The sequence below is a fragment of the Mastomys coucha genome, unplaced genomic scaffold (genome assembly GCF_008632895.1).
Source record: "Mastomys coucha isolate ucsf_1 unplaced genomic scaffold, UCSF_Mcou_1 pScaffold22, whole genome shotgun sequence".
Lineage (NCBI taxonomy): Eukaryota > Metazoa > Chordata > Mammalia > Rodentia > Muridae > Mastomys > Mastomys coucha.
In genome coordinates, this window is record NW_022196905.1 from 126,357,882 (window position 1) to 126,379,936 (window position 22,055).

The 22,055-nt window shown below is 41.5% G+C and overlaps 1 protein-coding gene and 1 long non-coding RNA gene across 7 annotated transcripts in view; one reads left to right on the forward strand and one right to left on the reverse strand.

Moving 5' to 3' along the window:
• Auts2 (activator of transcription and developmental regulator AUTS2) overlaps positions 1-22,055 on the reverse strand; it is a 1,106,086-nt gene that overhangs the window by 1,051,964 nt on the left and 32,067 nt on the right. The gene's annotated exons all lie outside the window — the stretch shown is intronic.
• LOC116070616 lies at positions 9,124-18,556 on the forward strand. Its single transcript, XR_004110478.1, has 2 exons — positions 9,124-9,349; positions 18,233-18,556. It is a non-coding gene; the product is annotated as an uncharacterized LOC116070616 (long non-coding RNA).

A 22,055-nucleotide genomic window follows, 5' to 3' on the forward strand; every position in this document is an offset into this window, starting at 1 on the left:
TTTTCCGTTTGTATGGAAGTACGGCATCCTCTAAATGGATACAGAGCCTAGAGCTTTTTATATGTACAAAACAGCTGCCAAAAACCTTCAAGTATTTGCTTTTGCTGTCTGAGCAGCCGGTTGTGATTTTCCACTCGGCCACAAAGCAGGATCACAGATTTTTTATTTTCATGAACTGGAGGATTTGCCTCGTGTCTGTATTATTGTTTTACAGTTTCTAATTACTGGGCTGTGGTGTGCCAAATGGTCAACAAGCTTCCCCATTGTTACTCAGGTGCACCAACTAGTAAGGGTGCTGGAGAGCACCCTGCCTATGGGACTTCAGAGGGAAATGGTCAACAAGCATCCCCATTGTTACTCAGGTGTGCCAACTGGTGAGGGTGCTGGAGAGCACCCTGCCTATGGGACTGCAGAGGGACAGGCTTCCTGCCTTTGGATACTCACCTACTGCAGAGACTGGAACACAAATGAACCTCAGAGACACAACCTCTCCCAATTAACTAATGCCCCTGAAGCAGGGGCACTCCTGGCCCGTTCCTTTCACTGTACAGTCAAAGGGGAGCTGCAACTTAAAGCCCAATCCTAACTTTTTTTCTTTTTAGTGCTTTAAATCATGCAGTTTCCATCACCAAAAAAAAAAAAAAACCCAAAACACTCGTCTTAGAGAGCTGAAAATACGAAGACAGTAAGTGTTTAGGCTGTTGATGCAAGAGAGAAATTTTCCCAGTTAGAAAGCTGCCATGAGGCCAGCTATCCTGGCTGTAAGCTCCCAGCCTTTTCTTGAGCAGTTGGACCTGGTCCCTGGCACAGGCAGCCTGGTTTGAATCTTGATTGCTGCTGCTTGATTCAAGCTACATACATAATGGCATGTTATTAAAACTCTCTGAGCACCAACTTCCTCATCTATATAATGAAGACAGCGATAGTTCATAAACTTTACTGGGCGAGCTTGAATAAGGAATAATTTGTGTGAAGTGCTTGTCACAGTGTTGGGTACATTTCAAGTACTCAATACTATAGGTACTACCACAGCCATCTGTCAAGGTGAATGTATACAGAACGTGTACAGAAGGATCTGAGCCCTCCTTTTCCTTCAGGATATCAGAGTGCTACCAGGAAAAAGGATGGCTTTTCATCTGCCCTAACGCAGCCAAATATGATTAAGAGCTGCTGTTGTGAGAACGAATCAAGAAAACTTTTAAAAGGACTGGCAAGATGGCTCAGGAAGGAAAAGTGCTTGCCATGCTAGTCTGAGGACAGAAGTTCAATCCTCAGGGCACACACAGTGGAGAAAACCAACTCCTGGACGTTGACCTTGGACCTCCACAGCCATACCATACCATGTACACCAGAACTTACATGCACACACACAAAATATTTTAAATTTTGTACATTTGTATGTGTATGAATGTGTGTGCGCGTGCACGTGCGCACGCACACGCACACGAATGGTCCAAAGCACTTTTGTGAGCCACACTACAAAGGTACTGGGAATCCAACTTCTGTCCTCTGCAAGAATAGTACTTTCCATTTCTTTGTTCTAAGAAAAAGAATTAAAAGGCAGTAAAAGAGTGTGTATCTAAGTAATAGGGGTGGGGTGGGGCTGGAAGGAAGAGCACAGATGCCAGGTAAGAGGAGCTAGAGAAGGCCACCAAACTGACATTAAATATAATTCCAAAGTACCTGAAACTGTAAGAGAACACATAAGTTGTCTAAATTCCTCCTAAATAGGTCCCTTTCTTCCTCCTTATTCTAATTCACTTCTTAGCCTCCAACAAGCCTGGAACATCTTTAGCTGAAATCATTTCTAAGCCAAGACAGAAAGAAGCAAGGAGGTCCTTTTTATGGGAGTGTGCACACGAGGCCCAGAAGAACAAAGCTGGGGCTGAGGAAGAGGAGGTGGAAGGCAGGGTGAGTCTCAGGTCAGAGGGACTGCAGGAGTAAAGGTCACAGATACAAAATAAGCACACATTCTTCCCACAGCTGCTGCTGAACAAAGGTAACTCTGAAAAGTGTGCAATGGAGAATCAATGAAAGCAAAAGGGGGCCACAGCTCCTCAAGGAGACAGTCAGAATAAAAGCCCACAACTGTGTGAGCATGTGCACACATGTGCAGAGTACTGCCGTGAATCTTACTAAGGGAAAATTACATTTCTGACTTCAAACATGCACTCCACTATGTTCTGAAACTCAAGAAGTGTGCTGTCCATGACCCCAGCTCTTGAAAAGACAAGTGCTATACAGGCACAGAACACTGAATACTTGATACAGAGGAGTGCTAGAGATACTCTCTCTCTTCATCCAGTGGGCTAGTTACACTTTTCTTCCTCAAAGCAAATCAAAGCCATTATTAATCAATCATAACTGTTCATGCTCCCAGTCTGGCCCATAACCGAAATGCTCTTTCATCTTTGGAGACAGGACAGGTCCAGGGCTGCCCCAATACAAAGGCTAAATAAAGAACTGAGTGTAGGGCCAGGGAAATGACTCATCAGATTAAGGCACCTGCTGCCAAGTCTGAGGACCTGACTTTGATTCCCAGACTCGTGTAGTAGACGGAGAGAACTGACTCCTGCAAGTTGTCCTCTATGTCCACACACACACTCTGGTATACACACCCACACACACACAATAAAAAAGTAAATGTAATTTTCTTTAGCAAAGAACTGAGTTTAGGACTTGGGATGTCTTTCAGATAGTAAAGTGCTTGCTTAGCATTCACAAAGCCCTGTATTAATTACATAAACCAGACCATGGTGGGTACAACTGAAATCCCAGCATTCCAGAAGACCCAGTTCGAGGTCATTCTCAGCTTCATAGCAAATTCAAGGCCAGCATAGCCTACAGAAGATTCTGTCAAAGACACATACAGAGAAAGGAGATTGATGAAGAGAGGGACAGCAACTGTCCCTCCTTAGCCTAAGAAAAGTAACAGGCAGATCCAAATATACAATCCAGGTGTGCATAAACCAAATGCCAGCAAGTTCCCTGTGTTCGCAAGGCCTCCGCTCTACAAGGCACTGAAAGTCCCAAGGTCATAAATCTAGTAAAATGTCACCTCCATCATCCACTCTGGTCTCCTGGATGCAGAAGCCCTCACAGAGTAACTAGCTGTTCCAGGTATGGCTCCCTTTCTTCTCTGGCAAGCATGTGATTCACAGGACAGTGGTGGACACTCACTCCTAGTTACGGCACTAAGGAACCTAATTTTTAAGGATGCCCTGAAAGGAATCCTTTTCATCTCTGAGAGACAAGCCAGCACATTTAATAGTCACTTCAAGGTATCTCTACCTAACCGAATTTTCCTCCGACAATGACCAATTATCAAATTTACCATTATTTTTCACAATTTTTAAGTCTTTAATGTGGATGCAGTCAGCACACTTCAAAGTGACCTGGTCTGATTTCTTGGGTTTTATTTTCCTTTTGCCAAAAAACAAACCTGTAATAAAAACTGAATGTTAACTAAAATGTCATTGCAAAACCTTAGTCATCCATAAATTTAAAATTGGGGGAGAAGTAACAAAAGGTATGTGTTGCTTCAGAAGAAAAAAGTGGTCATTGCACATGAATAAACAGGCAAGAACCAGCTAGCCTCAACAATAAATCCACACACATGCTCAGAAAACCATAGCCATGTTCCTACTCCAGCGTGCCAACATTCTTTATTCACAGCACCTAGCCAAGTATCTCAGCCATAATCCAGATCCAATCCACAAGTCTTAATGACAATCTCTAAAATGGACAGAGGCTATAAGGGATGATTTCACAGAACTTAAAAACAGAGCTCCCAACCATCCGTCTGCATCTGCCATAAATACAAAACAGCCAGTTTTACAACTATTACATGTCTATCTCCTCACTCTCTTTTCTACAAACCCTGAGATTAATAAGGAGAGACTGGAAAGCTCAGGCTGTGCAGCAGTTGGCAGAACACGTGCCTAGCATGCATAAAGCCCTGGGTTCCACTCCCGACACTGCATAAGCCAGGCCTGATGATGAATACCTAAAATCCCAGGACAAGGGAGACAGACACAAGAGAATCAACAGTTCAAGGTCATCCTTGCCTACATAATAAGTTCAAGACCAACCCAGGACACATGACACATTGTGACAGATTGACTGGTTGGTTGGTTGATTATTGATTTAAAAATATGAAGAGGTGATAAAAAGAAAAAGAAAAAGAAACCCCATCACAGCCACTAGCAGTCATCACTCCAGAGTAGTCTGAAGATTATTTCCCTGTACATAATTTGTCTTCTTCAATTACTGTTATCTTTTTTTTTTTCACTTCAAGCCAACAAAAACAACCAAGAAAGTTGGTCTATCAGCTTACCTTGGTAGCCAGAGACCACCTGGAGGGCAAGGCTCTTTATGCAGACCTAAAATCTTCAATAAGATTAACTCACCTAATAGGATTTGGGGATGCTAGGAAGGCCATTATGGTGTCTCCTACAAACCAGAGGCTCCAAAGGCTTTAACCATTCCCTTTAATGTAATCTGGCCTAATCTAATCAAGGCTGTCTCCTTGCATTCTGTCAGGGGACTCTGAGCAGTGATCTAAAAAAATGAAGGAAAGGCAGATATATACTAGCCTTTATCTACAAATTAGTTCAGATCTGGCTATTAATGTGGGAAGAGGAGGAAGGGCTGCCTTACCCTGCTAGTTTCTGTGATCTACTAGGCTAATAAATGACTGCACTTGATACTTAAATTGTAATTAAATGTCACGAGGAATATCTCACATGTTGATTAATCATCTTGCTCAAAACCCACACCCTCCTTTCTAAACTGACTCTAAGAAGAACAAAGACCTACGTCAGCAGCAAGCTCTCTCTCCACACAAACAGGGTCAAAGCTAAGGCTGACTCAACAAGAGAAGTTCTTCTTGACTGACAATCAGATAGATGCTCAGCACAAAAGCAGGTGTCCACAGCACATCTTTGTGGGAGGAATCTAAACTCACCTGACCCCTTAAGCCAGTTACACTGAATCGAGGAAACCAGCTCTGACCTTATGCCCGCCATTTCCCATGTTGTATCATCCCACCAATCACCATGTTAACAAGCTCTAAAGCAACTTCAAAAGGAAAAGAAAGAAAAATGAAATATATTGGCTAGTATACTCTAGTAGACCTTTACTGCCCAGTAAAAGAGTTACAAAGAGAAGTGGATCCCGTACTACTTTTTAAATTTTATTTATTTACTTATTGGGTAACTCGGGGTTGGAAGTTGGCACTGTGCACCCTCAGCAAGTGTTTATTGTTTAGATATTGAAGTATGCTGATGCTGAGGTGCTTTTTAAAATTTTTGCTACATTGGTTAGTACAATTTATTTCACTCATTTAAAAACCTTTAAATATGTGCCAGACATACACATTTCAATCCTGCACCAGTATTTTGGAGATCCTGTCCACTTCAGTTGCAAAGTAAGGCACCTACATATGTCACTCTCAACACCACCAGGTTAAGGACAGAAGAACCATGCATCTGCAAACAACATTTACTTACTCAAGCCTAAGAAAGTCACTCTGTCACTAAATATCTGAAGCAACCAGTCCTGTTTCTTTTTTCTTAACATTTAGCTGTGCATCCATCCTGAGATAAAGAGGTTTCACAGACTCTGCTGTGCCAAACTCACAGCTAGCTCCAATTACCTCATGGCAAAAGTACACTGAAGCCAAACCTTTTACGTTCAACAGGAAAAGGCTAATGCTTAGTTTACAAGACCACAGCTTCCTGCTATGGAGGACATCTAGCTTTTGAGGAGTGTCCAAAAGATACCATTTCAAACAAGCCAGGACTAACTGGTTGCAGATACTAACCACTGAGCAAGATGACCATATTCCCTCCCCAAGAAGCATTTCCCCAGGTTCCGATCCTAACAGGTTTAAACATGCAGCTCAGAAAAGGCAGTTACTCCCAAGAGCTGAGAGGCCAATGAGAGACCCAAACACAGCACACCAGTTATCAGAGAGGAGAACAGCTAGCAACGGTGTCAGCCACTAAGGAAGAAGGAGCGATGTGGCACAGATATTCTAAGTTCATCTGACGTGTGCCTCCTTCCTACTGTCTCAAGCCCTGAGGGCAAAGGCATCTTGGGGGGGGGGGGACTGCCTACACACACTTGCTGACACAAATCTGCACTCTCGCTGCCCCCTAACCTCCCTAATCAGGGTTTAAAAGAAACATTTTAAAGTCTTTACTCAGCACTTCTGATGGGATATCATGACCTATGAGGGGAAAACACAGATGAAGCAGAGAAGACCTGAGCCCCTTGATGCATGAAGTCTTGCCATGGCAACCTAACACAGTGTACAGAAAGACTGAGGTGAGAAGTAACCTCTTTTCTTGCTGAGATGCAAATATCTACTCTCTCCATAAATGTCCCAACAACAAAGTACCAAACCACCAAAGTCAAACATTGGGAACGAATTTATTGGACTTGATTACGGGGTATAGATGAAAAGTAATTCTCAGAGCGTGAGTGACCCCCCCAAAGCAGCTACATAACCAGAGTGTCACCACAGAATGGATGATGACTTCCTCATAGCCACACACACAGATGGAGTCCCCTGTTCAGTACACTTTCCAGTCCGTATATACTGAGCACCTACTATCTAGAAACCAAGAATTAAAGCAGAATTACATACAAGTGGCCCAAGGTTCAAGAGGGAGTAATTGTGATCAGGTGAGAGAGAGTCCAATGACCCTTCCCATACAGTCAACGGACCCAATCTTGAGAGTCTCTTGCAAATAGTCACAGATTCTCTGATGAAAATGGTGGTCGTTAGTTACAGTGAGAGGACAATGCTATACAACACTTAAGCCACACACCACAGTGCCCCATGTCTGGTTAAATGTTCTGCTGTCACCATCTAGAAGTTCCTAATATTATGCAATTAAGAGCCTCACTCTTTTCATTCCAGTAGGCTCTTTAAAATAACTAGCTGGACCTGGTGGTTAGTGAAGGTGGCTATCTCAGGGTTACTACTGCTATGATAAAACACCATGAGGAAAAGCAACTTGGGGAGAAAAGGATCTGTTTGGCTTATACTTCTACAATAATCCATCACTGAAGGAAATCAGGCCAGGAAACAAAACAGGGAAGGAACCAGAAGGTAGGAGCTCATGCAGAGGCCATGGAGGGATGCTGCTTACTGGCTTGCTTCTTATGACCAAGTCAGCCTGCTGCTTTCTTATGGAATCCAGGACCATCAGTCCAAGGACAGCGCAACCTACAGTGGGCTGGGCCCTCCCCCATCAATCACTAATTAAGAAAAATGCCCTTCAGACTTGTCTGCTTACAGTCCATTTTTTCCGATTAAGGTTCCCTCCTCTCAGATGACTACAGCTTTGTGTTAAGTCGACATACAAATAAATAGCCAGCACGGCGGGAAATCAAGTAGGGCTGAATAGTGACAAAGTCCTCCCAATGACCCACACCAGCCCATGCCTTCATGGCAGTGTCTCTCAGAAGAGATCTCAGTAGTGTGGCCAGGGGTCCTTCAGCTAAGATTCTCATTCAGCAGGCTTGACTGGGAGTAGAAAGTGCATTTTGAAGAGCCTCCTGGCAATTTGGAGGTTAGGAGTTTCAGAACTGTCTAAAAGGTAACAAATTTTAGCCCTTTCTTATCTGTAAAAGATAGAAAAAACCAGAAGGGAGACAGAGCTGGACTGAATCTCTTATGTGTAAGCAATTGTGCAGCTTACTCCTAACTAGTCTTTTGGAGTTATCAACCACTGGAATGCAAAGCTGGGTAGCTCTGGAATCCAGCTCATTGAACTTTAGAGGCACAAAAAAAAGAAAGAAAGAAAGAAAGAAGAGAAAAGAAAAGAAAGAAAGGAAGGAAGAAAGAGAGAAAAACAGAAGAGAGAAGAGCAGAGCAGAGCTAATATACCTCTGTACTTCTCACTCCCCTAACTACCCAAAAAGATTAAAACATTTCCAAGAACCGGGAAAACCCAGAGAATTTGCTGAAAGCAGATTATTTTAATGATGACTGATAGATATAAAGAGCAATGCACATTAGAATTAAGTTTTAAAATTTCTAATTTGGTTAAATGTCAAGCGAGGTGCATTTTTAAAGTAACTTTTGAAATTTTTTAATTGGGTAGGATTTTTGTTTTAACTGCAAAAAACTACAATGAAAGGTTTGCTAACTTTTCTTTCTCAGTGTGTTAAACATTTGTTAGCTCTGTTTCTATAAGAGAGTTCCTTGAGAAAACAACTCCCTACACTTGGTAGGATTTTCTAAAGTAGTTTTAGATTTTCGGTCCACAGAGATTTCAAGTGCTACACAGTCAGTTCTGTGGGAGGAAGATGAGTCTATGTAAAGATAAGGGACTCATTGTTGATTCTACACCTTATATTTGTGTCTTTCTCCTGGGAATTTTGGAAAGATTAACATCCACTAGATTATTTCAAGTTTCAAAATGCCTTGAGTTCCTTGAGGGAAGCTGTTACATAAGTGTAAATAAATTATGCAGAAACTTGAGTTTGGTTGTTCATCACTTTTTTATAGTGTGTTTTAATTAAGAACTTGTGCTATTTAAGTCAGTGGCTGGGAAAAGGTTTTAATCACTCAAGGATGGTTAAATCAGCATTTAAGCTAGAATTCACGTTGTTCTAAATGAGTGGGTATTCTAGTGGTCACTCCTTTCCATTCGCATTTGCTGAGCTGGGGGTTGGAGAATTAGCCACTCTTTACATGCCACCAAGACATTCAATGAAAGGTTTGGAATGTCTTGAGTGGGTTGGAAAAAATAAACAGAAGCAAAGATGTGCACCACTGGGTCTGGCCATGTTTCACTTTTTGAGCTTGCAGCTGACTGTGTGAGTTTGTGAATCACTCATCCTCTTTAAACTAACCATGTTTAGAGATCATTATATGCCTGTCTTCCAGGAACCATGCCTCAGGAGCACATACATCCTACATCAGGATCTCCTGGGTACTTTCTTTAAAGTATTACTCCATTCTTGTATGGTTGTTTTATGACAGGACATACTAAGATGCCTCAATGAACCTGGCCCAGTAGCCAAGGCAACTGGAACAGAACCACACAGTGGTAGCCAAGACTATGGTTATCATAATGGAGCTATTGACATTCCCTAGTAGGTAGAGTGTGGGGTGTGTGTGGGGGGGGGTCTTCAAAAGACCTTCACCTGAAATCCATTATGCACTCCTAACTTCCACTGTCTGTGAGAGATTTGGGGAGATGCTAGACTATATACCATGTGGAAGGCTTATTGAAAAGAGGACTCCATGACACAGCATCCATGAGATCATGCTCCATGATCAAGTGGGACCCTGTGGTGAGAGAACTGCACTGGGGTCACTCATACTCCTGTGAGTAACCCCTCTGCTATGCTCTGTAAATAAATCCAGTGACTTGTTGGTTTGTCAACTAAAACTCTGGTGAAATTATACTCTGATCTGTCATTAGTGCCTTATCTGGGATGGGACAGATATTTGTTCTGTTACCTCAGAAAAATACTTAACACAATACTGATTTCAGGCTGAAATGAGTTTCTCCAAAACTATGTTAACATCCCAACTATTCTAGTTTCATTTCTTATACTCTGACCAGATGCAACTTAGTGGAAGAAAGGATTTATCTGGTTTACATGTGTATCATACACTGAGGAAAGTTGGGGCAGGAACTCAAGCATGAACTTGAAGCAGAAACCAAGAGGAATACTACTTGCTGAATTACCCAAAGGTGCATGCTCTATTAGCTTTCTTAAATAGCCCAGGACCACCTGTCCTAAGGACATGCCTTTCCCAATGGGTTGAGTCCTCCAACACCAATTAATAATCCAGACAATCTTTCACAGGCAAGGCTACAGGCCAAACTGATCTAGGCAATTCCAAAACTGAGATTCCCCCTTCCAGATGACTCTAAGTTATGTCAATTTGACACAACTATCTGAGACACTAGCCTCTAGTGCTTCGTGGCTTGACCTTTTTGGAACAGTGTTGTTAAAGATATGACCAGAAGAAATGAAGTCCCAGCAGATTAGTGTGGGCCCTATGCAGCACGACTGTATCTATGAGAATGTGGGTATGTGAAGGAAGATCCAAAGGACAGCAAGGGCAGAGATTGCAACCTTGCAGCTTCTAGTAAAAGCATGACAGTGGACAATGAGACCTCCCAGAAGCTAGGAAGAAGCAAAGAGGGACTCCCATAAAGGGTACCCTGACATCACCTGGACTTCAGCTTTCAAACCCCCAAAACTATGAGACTTCTTCTGTCATTATTTAAAGCCACCTGCTTTTGGTACTTCAAAGGGCAGCCTCGGGAAACAAATATAAGCATCCACTACAAGCTCTGACCATCCAACCTAATTTTGATTTTTGCTGTTGTTTCAAAGAATCACTTATCTCAGGCTGGTACTGAACTCTCACTATGTAGTACAAACTGGCCTAGAACTCCTTTTGTTTTGGTTTTGTTTTGTTTTGTTTTGTTTTGCTTTTTCGAGACAGGGTTTCTCTGTGTAGCCTTGGCTGTCCTGGAACTCACTCTGTAGACCAGGCTGGCCTCGAACTCAGAAATCTACCTGCTTCTGCCTCCTAAGTGCTGGGATTAAAGGCGTGTGCCACCACTGCCCGGTGAGAACTCCTAACCCTCTTATATATCCCAAGTGCTGATGCCACAAGTGTGTATCACTTAGTCCCACTAGGGTCATATTTTAAGAAATAGTTTCTAGAAACATAGGCTTTGCACCCAGCCTGGTATATATGAGATCGAGATCCTGTCTTTTAAAAAAAAAAAAAAGAAATAAGAAAAAGCACAAAAATAATTTCTTGTCAAGTGTGAAACTGCTTTCATTAAAAAGACAAACAGTAATGAGTACTGCAACAAAAACTTGAGAAACACTAAAATCAACAGAAAACCTGACAGGAAAGCAGGTGATGGCTGTGGGCAAGCAGCAGAAAAGCTCTGCATGTAGGTGAACAGAAGGCCAGGCCTCCTGGCTCTGCAGAAGCAGAGGAGATAAACACCCCAGAAGCAACATCACTGCCCAAGTAAGCTTCATAGGCTTGAGGTTTGGAGGGACAGGACGGGTTGTTTGTTTTGTTTGGGCATGTGGTGGGGCTCTTTGAGACAGGATCTTGCTGCACAGTCTGGCCAGTCCACACTCTCTAGGGAGTTCTGACTGGCCTCTAACTGGCAATTCTCCTACCTCAGCCTCCCAAGTGCCTGGGTTATAGTTTTGAAGAATTTGCCCTGCAAAATATCAATTATTACCTTCTGTTCCTGTTTGAAAATTAAAAGGTTCAAGAGAACCCTCACCTGCATCAAATGTGCTGGACCGGTATTTACAAAGAGCTAATATTTAGAGGGAATCACTAAGGCGAGAGCTATCTGAATCCACTATCCAACCATCCATCCTTTTAAGTGTCTGACTATAATCCACACAGACATACTTAGCAAACTTTAAAATACAGCCTCTCAACATTGTTACAATTAAGTCACTCTGAAATGTCATGAAAAGCAATCTAGTCCCATTAAAATCTTCACACTCTCATTAAAAAAGCACTTACAGACTTGAAAATGTTCCTAATACATTATTTAAAGACACAAGATGTACAATGACTAAAATCCTTGTATAAGGAAGAATAGGAGCAAGCCTACTTTTAAAAAAATGTACAAAATTGTGTCATAATTGGGTAATTGGCAAACTGCAGGTAACAGTCAGATTGTAATATATCAGTTAAGAAAAGACTCAGGTCCCTTCCCCCAGCCTAAAATGTCAGCCCACCCAGGGGCCATCCTCATCAACTATCCAAACACCACTGCTTAGCTAATGGTCCCTCCACCTACCACGGCGGGATGGCCAGCATGGAAAGTAGGAGGAAGGAAAGAAAGCCTTAGACCTTTTCAGCTGACACCCCCAGGACACCAGTCATCTGGGAAAGCTCTGACCTCTGCTCCGTGTGGTCTCCTCCCTTTCAATTAAGGGCCATGGCTATTTATCTGTTGCCATTCAGGAACCTAAATGTGTTTTTACAGGCTCTAAATCCCCCAAGGGACCAGCTGGAAGCCTCTCTTCGGCTCCTCCCTTCCCCCAGCCCCTGTACCTCCCAGCAGCACACAATCCACCTTTCACCCAAGAACCAAGTTTCAAATGCAGAGGAGGTGTCACTCTGAGACTTCCGAAACAGCTAAGGCATCTATCTCCGCAGGCATCTGGGTTTTCAAGTGGCACGTGGCTAGGTGCAGCCAGGGCAGTGGGTTTCACAATTCTAAACATGTGTAATGTTTGTTTCCAATGTAGTTACTAAAACAACGACTTTATATAAAACTAAAACGATGACTTTATATAAAAGTTAAGATTTATGACCCTTCTTTTCCTCTCTTCCATGTGGAGATAAACGTGTATGTGTGTGTGTGTGTGTGTGTGTGTGTGTGTGTGTGTTCTAGGCAGGGAGCCCTGTGAAATGAAAGTGATATATTCCCAAATATGAGAGCCCTCCCCCTATATCAATATTGGGTTTGTGAGTCCTCCCCTGGGTGATATGCATTTACCACAGAAAATAAATCTAAAGGCCTACATTTCTTAAAATTCTGATTACAGTTTTTAAAAGTAAATTACATGTATCTTTAAAAGAATATTTTTTAAGCCCTGTTCAAGAATTCAAGGAGTGATTTCAGGTGGGAAAGAAAGGTTAAGATTTCTGTTGTTCTTGTTGTTTCTTTTCAGGGCTCCCAACCTCAATAACACACCACGCCCCCGCTGGGAAGGTTCAGTCAGTCTCAATGATTCTCTACAGCTGACAATGAACCACTCAATGAGTTAGGAGCTTCAATTACACTAGTCTTTTTAAATTATAATTCACTTCCCAGTTTTATCATTAGAGAAGCCAGTGAAGAGTCCAGCAAAGTTGGGTAGAAAATCACTATGCCCACCAACTGATTTCTGAGTTAATCAATCAGTGAAATCTAGTAGTTAAAAAACAGGTAGGAAATAATTAAACTCTGTGTATAATCCTCCCATCATCAAGGGTTCAACAGCATCATTTTATTAGCCTTCAACATGCTTGTTAAGGCCAGCTGTTTAAGATGAAAGGCCAGTTAGGGCTTGGAGAGATGGCAGTGCAGTTAAGCGCTCCTGTTGAGGACAAGTATTCTATTTCCAGCACCTGTGTCAGGCAGCTCGCTCACAACTTCCTGTAAGTCCAGTTCTAGAGGCTCCAATGCCCTCATCTGGCTTCCATGGGTATCAAAACTCATGTGCACATATCCCCCCATGTGCACATATCCCCTCCTTGCCACAGAAATATACAATTTTCCATTGAAGCCAGTAGTATGTTTTGAGTAGCCATTTGTTCTCTCTCCAACCTCCCTCCTCCCTCTCCCTTCTCCCACCTACCTGCCCACACACCACCTACTACTAATTGCAGCTAAAACTCAGTTAAAAGGAGGAGTGACGGAGCTGGGGTACAAGTCAGTGGTTGAGTGACTGCTAACTGTAGGTGAGACCCTGAGTTCAATTTCCAACACTATAAAAAGAAAGAAGGGGTGGAGGAGATGGATTGCAATGAAGCACGCTGCTGCCTTTCTTGCTATAGACACCACAGAAAAGAATTGCTGCAGAGAAGAACTACCTTAGCCTAACAAAAATACCACCAACTGGTTAGCTTAAACCACAGAATTTAAGTTCACATAGTTTTGGAGGTTGGGAAATCAAAGCACGACAGTTTGGACGGGAGCACTCTCCCTAGACTGTAAATGGTCACCCTTTGGCTGAGTCCTCACATAGGGCTTAGAGAACAGGAGAAAACAAGATCTCCAGCGTCTTGTTTAAAGACACTAATCTCATCCTTAAGATTCTGGCCTCATGATCCCATCTAACCCTAATTGTCTCCCAAAGGTGCCATCCAAACACCATCGCATTGTGGATCAGAGCTTCAATATGTACATGGGGGATATGGGGGGAGACTCATGTTTCAAGTCATAGCAGGGATCTCCGAAGTAGCTCATTGCTCCTATTGGAACAACTACTGAAATCCTTCAATAAACAATGAACAACTGCAGCTACAGAAGAGTAAACAGACCACACACACACCTTCACTATGGTCTGATGAATCCATAAAACCCAGTGGCAAAACACCTGAGGACTGAAAGACTTGAAGTGTGCAGGAAGAGTTCTCAGTCAGTCAATGTTGATTTAGACTCTCTAAAAAGATGTTTGTTCGTATATAGAAAGATGGCTGCTTTCATGAGTATGGCATGATATTCTCGTCTCCCAGGGTCCAGACTCTAGTGTGAGAATAGGAAAGGTCTGTAACTTGCTTCTAACCAGTGGGGGGTGGGGGGGGAGTAAAGATGGAAGGCAACTTATTTTTATTTATTTATTCTTATTTATATGTGTGCATGTGTCTGAAGGAGAGGTATGTGCAAGTGTGTGCAAGTACTCAAGGAGGCCAGGTCCTTCAGGTCCCCTGAAGTGGAGTTACAAGAGGCTATGGCACCAAACATGGATGCCAGGAACAAGACTCAGGTCTTACAGAGGAGCAATATGTAGTATCTGAACTTCTAATCTTATTTAATCTTTTAATGAAAATGTGTCCACCAAAACAACTTTCTCTAGATACGAGATGACCAAATACTTACTCTTCAGCTAACTTATTCTAATTATACACAGTATGCAAATAAATGGGAATGGCTCTACCCTGGTTCACAGGTAGAGGCAAGCTTGCTTTGTTGACTTTTAAAATTTTTTTGCTTCCTTTAAGCATGAAAAAAAAATGACAAACTGCAACCTTCTGGGTTGTTTTTACTCTATAATAAGCAAGCCTTTTTGCTCCAAACAAGGGTGGGAGTGAGGGCAGAACACCTTAGTTAACAAAGCCATTTAACCTAGAAAAATACCACTTTTAAACTCTCTCTTGATGGGAATGCTCCTTATAGAATGGAGGAACATTTACCTTCCAAGGGACTGCAGTAATTCTAGCCTAACCTCCTTGGTTATTGGAAGGTTAGGAGGCTGCCCAAGGTCACCATGGAAGTTAATTATAATGTCAAGTCAGTTTAGTTATTGCCTGCAACATCCAAAAACTAGTTCTGCCCACAGAGCAAACAGATACAAATATATCAAAGAAAATGTCATCAATTAGGACCTAACTATGGAACTCAAACACAAGTAGTCAGTGGGAATAACCATGTTCTTACGGTATTCCAGATGAATTGCCAGATATGAGGAAGGGGAACTATAAAAGCCAACGAATATGTTATACAGCGTTTCACACAACTGAGTATGTATTTCATTATATAGAATTTTTTATTTCCTTCCCAAAAAATAACTGATTTTTTTTTTCAGGCCTAAGAATGGAACCCAGAGCCCTGTGACCATAGCCAAGCATGGTACCAGTGAGCTATTCTTCCAGCCCCTGTAACTGAAATTGTGAAATGTAAATCACATTTAAGCTCTGAAGAGAAAAAAATATCAATAATACAACCTCGTTCCCTAACTATATTTTCCATAAAATCTGATTTTATTTCCTGAATTTGCCTAAAGAGAGTTTTCAAAGCTCCAATGCCTTGTCCCCATGCTCAATGAGGCAATCAAACTACACCTGAGGTACAGGGTCCACTGACATAACAAGGACAACCACCCTGCCCTCAAACAGAACACAAAGATGCAGGCTGTATGCTGGGAATAAGAATAGTGTATCACTTCCTGTTCTCATTTTATCCTGTGGCTTTGACAAATATCAACCAAAAGCAACTTAGGAAAGTAAAGAATTTATTTCATTCCTTACTTCCTTGTTACAGTCCACTGAGGGAAATCAGAGCAGGAAATCAAGGCAGAGACCTGAAGACAGAACTGCCTGGAATTCCACACAGTATTACCTTTGACCAGAGTAACTCATTCACAACCCATGAAACCATAGAGGCAAGCTACCTGCTGGCTTGCTCAGACTCATTCTAGGACCACATACTTAGGAAATAGTACCACCTACAGCGTACTGGGCCCTCAAATACCAATAAACAATCAAAGCAATCTCCCACAGATATGCTCTCAGGCCAAAATGATCTGGAAAAATCTCTCAATTGAGACTCCCTTATCAGGTGACTCAGGTTGTGTCAAATTAACAATTAAGCTAACTACGTAACTCCTGGTGCAAGCGTGTATTTTGTTTGGAGGATCTAATGTGATAGCTCATCATATAAACAGCAACCCTGAACTGGGAACAAGGATGGGTATGACTGCATGCATCTTCATTCCTAGGACTAGGAAGGCAGAGGCAGGTGGATCTATGACTGAAAAGCCAGCCTGGTCTACACAGATGATGGCTCTTCCTTCATTCTCTTTTGGATCTCTACATATCTGAGAACTTCACTGCTATAATCTGCTTACATGTCTGCCTGTGTATGTATGTATGTATATATACACATATATATACATATTCACACACGCATATACACACCCATATACACTCACACATATATACACACATGCACATGTATGTGTGTATATATATATATATATGTATATACACCCACCATATACTATTAGATATACACCATTATACTATAAAACAATGAAACAGCCAGGTCATCCTTTTAAATATAAAATAACCAACTGTCAATTTTAGGAGGAAAAAAAAGTGTAAGTCTACCACAATTTCATTTCAGAGTTACTAGGAAACAATGCTACCCCAATGTTAAATCTAATTATTATTGGCTATTGTTGGTCCTTCTGTTTAGTCCATATGACTACTCTTTCTACTGGCCATTATTTCTTAAGTCAAAGATCTGAGCAATACAAACAACTATTCCATGAAAGAGTGAAAGGGATAGTATTCTGAAGTCAGGAAAGTTTGGAAAATGTGGGTTAAAGCATATTATTTGAACAGACGTCTTGAATCATGAGAATATCAAAGTAAATTCTCCAGAAGGGAATAACGTAGTGAGTGACCTTTCTTTCCCCACCAAAATGTTCTTGTTCTGTTCTTCTAAGGAAGGTGAGGAATGCTTACTTTCCGAAAAATTTATTTGTGTTGATGGCATTTTTAATAATGGACAAAAATGAGAAATCTCAGTGGTACATCTGTAAGTATTAAGCAAGGCTGACAAGGAGATTCACTCTTGCATTCCGACAACCAACACTTTCCCAGAACTACACTACTTAAGACAAAGCCCCTTCACTCAGTGCTTTATCCCTTGGAAGGGAAGAATGCCCCACCTCCAGCTGGGAAGATAAAGAAGTCTTTCTGGTCTCCTTGAGGCTCTGAACACTGTTTCTTTTACAGACCTTTAGCACCTGGTGGAGAGCTGTAAATAAACCGCTTAGCAGTTTGCTTACAGGAGTCAGGAGGCATTTTCCAAATTCCCACACATACCAATCAAAACAGTAGTAAAACTCCATGCTCGGTTATTTGATGACATGGAAAAACTTTTATGTAAACAATCCAAGACCTGGAAGGTAAGTACCTTAGGAATCGTTCATTTAATAACCCCCTGATGCTCCTAAGAAGAAAGTGAGTCCCGAAGAAGTCAAGCTTTAGACCAATACCTTAAACCCAGGAACTGACGCGACGATTAAGAACCATGTCTACAGTTAGCATTTACCAACATGTATCTGTCTACTTTCTCTTCTTTAATAAAAAGAAAAAAAAAAAGAAAAAAAGGGGGGAGGGATATAGACGGTGAGCAAGGGTGGGTTTAAGGTGTCGGGGGGTAGGTGGGCATCTGACAACATGGCTTCTCCTTTGGCATGTTCAATTGTGATGTTTAACAGACATCCTTGCAGTTTAAGGTGACACTTTTAAAATAAAATTCTCTCCTGATGATGACTTGAGCCCTGACACTAAATGGGAGAATCAACAGAACCAGTAGGATTTTATTTGGAGTTGACATTCTCTGTTGTAACTTTATTTTTAATTTTTTTCTTTCTTTTTTGTTTTTGTTTTTGTTTTGTTTTTGTTTTTTGTTTTTGTTTTTGTTTTCACTGGAAGGAAAAAGATGCTCATTTTAAATGTTGAAGTGTACAAGTTGCTTTGTTACAATAAAATCAATGTGTACACACACACACAAAAAAAAAAGAACCATGTCTACAGCTACAAAAATCACAAGCAACTGAAGATGGCTGTGACCATCTACCACCCAGGCCTCTTCGGGCCGTCTCATGTTTCTTCCTGACTTACTGATAAGAAAAGTTCTGATATCAAAAGCAATTCTCTCTAAATACTGTCATAACACAGCTTTCTCTTCATGCACAGCCAACCTCCCTGCAACAAGAGCAGCACAGCAGAACACACAAGGAAAAGTGGGCCAAAAGAAGGCTTGAGGTGCCGTGTAGCATATCAACAGGTTTGCAGACCGTAAAGCATCACATGGCACACCGTTCTATAGAGAGATCAGACCGAAGATCGAAGTCTCCAACTAAGATTCCAGAATGAAAAGGCATGTTCGAGCAAGTGTTAAATTCTAGGTTCTACCCAAAGTTCTTTCCCTGCACTGCTCAATGACCCTAGACCAGTGACTAGCTCTTGCCCACCTGTAAAATAAAAGGCTGGTGGAGGTCCTTATGAACACCCTGAAAAGTTCCATATTTCTGTCATTTTGTTAAATGCATGCTGCCAACAAGGAGCTTTCCATGGATGAGGCTAAGTCCTTTCTCCTGGGATAAAACCACTTCTGTTGCTATCTGAACTGCAGATCAGCTAGACTTATATCAAGCTGAATGTTACAGGACATAAAATAGGTAAGTGCTCTCTAGGCAGATTTTATTACACTTCCTTATCATTTAACATACAGTAAAGAGCAGGAGTATGAAATATTATGGAACCTACAAGTACAGTATCCCATGTTTTTGTAACTACCATGGAGTCTACACTCCAGAACTTACACTTTAATAAAACCCTTCAATAATTCAGTAAGAAAGGGGGAAAGGCTAAAAGTCACATGAAAAATTAAAACACAGAACTGTTAAACCTACTTATTAACTCACCCTTCCTCCGTGTTTACCCTAAACATACTTTCACTGCAACCTAGATGCAGTACTGGCAAACTGCACTGTATTCAGAAGCAAGCCTCTGGAGGAAATCTGCACCCTACTGTCAATCAAAAGAAGAGAGGAGACAGGAAGCAACACCTGGCCTTCCTGGTGGCCTCTGTGCTGCCTGCCTCAGCTCAATTCCTGCTTCCTGGGCTGGGAACCCCCTTGACTTAAATCTTCAGATTGGAAGCCAATTCAACATATTCACACATGCATACGGCAATGCTACTTAGAGCAAACCAAAACCTCCACTGACAAAAAACAAACTAGATAGGTAAAAATGCTGTAGAAAGGCAAAGAATAAAGGAAAGGTGAGCTTAAAGCATGCTGAATTGTAACAAAAACTGAGTCTATTTCAATACAAACACAAAGGGGAAAAAGAGACATCAGGAAACTACTGCTTATGAAATGAGAAGTTCTTTTGTGTTTTTGAATGTAGTTGCAAGGAAAATACACTCTCTTCTTTCTACAAGAATCTCCCAAACAAAATACATTGATAAAGAGAAGCTCAACATAGGCTGAGACTAATTAATTTGCTCTAGAGCAAGATGTCACTTAATCTTTCTAAACTTCAATATCCTTAGCTCTAAAAAGGATATTGGTGGGTGGATCCTGCTTGACCCTGAAGACCTTCTCTCTATCTCGTTCTGAAGCACGCCTGTGCTATCCGTTCATTCAGTCAACCACGAGAACTTCCTTTTGGTCTGAATATACATGAACACTCCGAAACGGCAGACAGAACAGATAAAACAGCCGCATTTCAGACTTCTAGACAGGTGTTTTAGCAGGTACAGAGAATTACAGAACAAAGCGGAGACTCTAAAAACAGCTCAGATAGGTGTGTGCCAGCCTCTCTCAGGCTACCCTTGATGAATATGTCAGTTCACCTTGTGCCTATAGGTACCAATTTTACTACCTGAAGAAAGTCTAAACATTTCTTTATTCATACAGTAGGCAAAAATATACACTTCTTGCTTTCATTCCAGTCTATTTCTTTAAGTTGATCCATATTCATCTGAGAAGCTACATTTCTGAAAAAACAAAGGCACTTTTCTCTTTAAACAGAAGTTACTTGGGCTCAGTATCTAACTCAACCCTAGCATGATCCATCTCCAGCAGTCAGAGACAAAAGGGGGCATGGTAGTCCATACCAGGAATCTCAGCACTTGGGAAGTAGTAGTAGGAACATCAGGATTTCAAGGCCATGCCCAGCCACATAGTGAATTCAAGGCCAGTCTGGGCAAGAACCTGTCTCAAAAGGAAAGGGGGGAAGAGGAGGTACCCTCAGGTAACTATAAAACTCTCATATGCAGCTACAGAAAGTGAAACATGATTTTAATCTGGCAGTATACATCAAAAACTTAAAAAAATATGCAAATCCCTAGCCATATAATTTAGTATCTATGAATTTGTGGTATAGCCACTAAAGGCACTTTAAGCCACCAAGCCTGATAACCTGAAATACGTTTAAATTCTGTCACTTTTCAAAGTTCTCATATTATACAGCTGAAAACAGCACAGGCATTTTAAATGTTATGCTTGGTATAAGGAAAAGAAAACAGGGTCACCCATACCAAGGGAGAGTCCTTGGTCCTGCCAAAGATGAATGTTAATGCTTTGGCTGTCTCGGATACTACAACCAGTTCAATTAGCATCAAAACAAAGGCTCTTCAAAAGGCCCTGCACACACTGTGTGAGCTAGAGTCTAATTGAGCTACTTGTAAATTAATTACCTAATGTTGTCAAAATGGGGAGGGGGGTCATTGTCTTTATAGTGCAACCTGAAGCTGATCCGAAAAGTAAGCAAGAAGAACCCTCTGCAGCAGCAAATGTTTAGTTTTGTGAAAATACAGCGACAGAGACTTTCCAAGTCATTGCTGATTCACGACAGATTTCCCTGCCAAGGCCTGATTTGTTAACATCCCCTCCTCCTTCTGGTTTAAGTACCTCCTCTGGCAAAGAACATGATACATTTCCATTCTCTCTCTTAATCCACAAGACTTCAGAGATGAACGAATCAGTAGCAAGTGTGTTAGACAAGACACCGAGTTAAAACCAGGAACACTGATCCACACCGTCCTCTGGTACTTAGAGGGCTAGAGGATGAGGCTTTCATTCCAGTACAAATGACCCCAACATATACACCTCCACCCCCGATTTCTACCTCCAAAATCTTCCTATAAAATATTTACTATAATGAGACATGATTAATCTAGTGTAATTCTGTTTAACTAGAGAGTCTGTCATTAGTTTCACACATGTTTTCAACTATCTCAAAACACCTTTTCAGACTCTTAAAATGAACAAGTTATTTAAGGTTTTGCTTATTTTTCAGCTTCTCTTTTTAGTAAGTATTTGGGGTGGCACTGTGCCACACTTGTGTAGAGGTTAAAGGACAACTTGAGGGAATAGTACTATTCGATCTGGGAATCGAACTCAAGTGGCTGGGCTTAGCAACATGTGCCTTTATCCAATGAGACATTTTGTCAGCCCAAAGGTGTTATTTTTAAGTAAAACGATTTATTTGAAAAGGCCCAAGTATACGAAACATGAATATATCACTATGAGTATCACTTAAGTGACTTCAAACAAAAATCTGTATGTTCCAAATAACTGAACAGAGTTCCCATTTTGAGCTGCAGACACATAGGCAAACTCCAAGGAAAATGGCAAGGTACTGCCAGTAATTTACCTAAACTCTGAGACATCAATCAAAGGAGACCTGGAAGATCATACACAAGTATCCCTTTCCAACACAAGCGTCATGGAGTCTCTCTTGCTGCAATAAACACCATGGCCGAAAGCAACTTGAGGAGAAAAGGATTCATTTTGCTTACATTTCCATATTACTGTCTATCATAAGAGGAAGGCAGGACAGGCATTCAAGGCAGGAAAATGTAGGCAGAAACTGAGGCAAAAATCATGGAAAAACAATACTTACTGCTGTTCCTCCTGGATTGCTCAGCCTGTTTTCACAACCCAAGACTACCTGCCCTGGGCAGGCACTGGTCCAGATGGTCTGAGCCCTCCCACATCAATCACTA